The sequence below is a fragment of the Danio aesculapii genome, chromosome 5 (genome assembly GCF_903798145.1).
Source record: "Danio aesculapii chromosome 5, fDanAes4.1, whole genome shotgun sequence".
Classification (NCBI taxonomy): Eukaryota; Metazoa; Chordata; class Actinopteri; order Cypriniformes; family Danionidae; genus Danio; species Danio aesculapii.
Genome location: NC_079439.1, coordinates 56,293,083 through 56,295,538, shown reverse-complemented (window position 1 = coordinate 56,295,538; position 2,456 = coordinate 56,293,083).

Here is a 2,456-nt window from a genome sequence, read left to right as displayed (position 1 = left end):
CATGCCATATCATCTGATAATTGTAAAAAATTATTCCAAAAAGCAACTGACTGTGTAAAGCCACATAAAACAATACAAAAATGATATGTATATGCCGAGTTCAGCAGCTAATCAGCCGGAATCAGCTGAGGTGAAGTGACTGTGGTCAGCGAGACCTAGCTGTCACTCAAGTGACCACGCCCTTAATTATGCAGACTTAATATAACCTTAATATTAGCTATATAAACCAAAACTGTTCTTTGTACCAGACAACTTTTTTTCTGTTGTAAAGTTGGTCATTTTAAAAGTGGGGCCAATAGAAATTTGTTCTATTATGGAGCCAGGACTAGCAGAATTTTGATGAATTGCAGTTTCAGTTACTTCCGTATTTGCTTCACACGGTAGAGCGGGAAGTTACCGCTTGAGCCAGACCCTGCTGCAATTTTAGACATGCACTCACACACTTCTCTTCCATTGTTCCCTCAGGGGAATCCCAATGTCATTTTAAAGTGCTTTCCACTTCATCAAGTAATCAAGAGACCATTTGATAGTGACATCACAACAGAGTTCCCAAGGGTTAAGGGCATTCCATTTAAACTCTTCGGACGTTCCACCAATAGTGGACATTTGTGTAAACATAATCAATGATGGACACCCAAGTGAATGAGACAGAGGGCAGATAGCGAGTGAAGGGAATAAAAAAATTGGACTGGAACGCAGTCAAACTTTCAGTGACTTATAGTTGTCGCCATCTACTGGTATACAGAATAAAGATAACTAGAAAAGCCATCTTGGTGAACCTGTGAAGTCACCATATTCTAAATTAACACCACTGTGAATCACCATACTCAGTGGCGGATTTAGGCATAGGCAATATGGGTGTCCATATTTTAACCAAAGTAGGGGTAAAACAACAAACTTTTTTTTAAGAATGTACATGTTTTTATATTAACTAGATGTAACGTTACCAGGAGAGTGCGGTATATGGGGTGGTTTGCACAGGGTGCGCAAGCTAGAACCGCAACTGACCATACTTATGATGCTTATTGCTCTAATTACAAATGCTGTGGAACAATTATTTAGGAGATTTTTTTTTCAGGACATGAAAGTACTGATTGAGAACTAACTTTACTTCCCATTTAGGCATTCGTTGCATTTCTTGATGTTAAACATAAATGCACTTTCCACGCCAAAGAAACATATGGTCCACCCAGCGTAAACAAAACAGCCTGCTATGCAGCCTGTCATCCGCAGGGAAAGCGACAGACATCGCAACAGTCACTTTGAACAAACCTCAATGACCCTCGCTGAGGTAAAAAAAAAAAAAAAAAAACATTCAATACCCGGTTCTGTTTAACCTAACAGTTTCAGCGACGATGTCTGAACATAGGACGTGAAATGAAATCTCTTGCCTCGTCTCTCACCTGTACGTTTACTGCGGTTTGCTGCGATCTAACGGTCCGCCCGATGTGTGTCTGGATCCACCATCTTCATCGCCTGCCTGCTTTCAGTCAGTTTGTGGGCAAATCCGACTCCTCCCATATCAAACGATAATCAAACGTCACCGAACGCTGCTTAATTTCTCAATGAACTAGATGCGGATCTCGGCTAACACCAAAACAACAAGGCGTGCGAGTACATACTGTAGCTGTCATGAAGTTCATAGTTAGAAAGCCCTTTCAGTGGAATGAGAAGAAACACTGGTTGCAAATGTCTAGCTATGTCAAGAAAGCTTTAGAGAGATTAAAAAGGAAGTAGCAATATTTGAAATTAGTTAAAATTTACACACAATTTTAACTTCAGAATAGCTATCAAATTCGTTTTTTAGTGAAATACCCATTTCCAATCACAATAAATGAAAACACTTGCTAATCTAACCAGGAAAAGTAAATTTTTAATAGAATTGAATATGGATTAGAAACTTTCATACATTAAACAATATTTCACTCAAACATCTAAGAACTCAAAAGGTTGTAACTTATTTTCTATGGGCATCTAATTATCTATGGTAAATGCAAGTTATCTTAAATTATTCTTCATCAAGATATCTTGAGGGCGTCTCAGTGGGTAGCACGATTGCCTCACAGCAAGAAGGTCGCTGGTCCAAAAACATGTGCTATAGGTGAATTGGGTGAGCTAAATTGTCTGCAGTGTGTGTGTGTGTGAATGGGTGTGTTTGGATGTTTCCCAGTGATGGTTTGCAGCTGGAAGGACATCCGCTGCGTAAAACATATGCTGGATAAGTTGCGGGTTCATTCCGCAGTGACAACCCCAGATTAATAAAGTGACAAAGCCGAAAAGAAAATGAAAGAATAAAATATCTTGACTTGGTAAAACTTTTGAACAGTAGGATCTTAAAAGGCAAAACGTCCGTAATATGAAATGATTTTGGGAAAGAAAAAAAATAAATCAACAACAAAAAAAAAAAGTTATGGATTAAAAATGAACATGAAATCAAAATATGAGATGGACTGTTT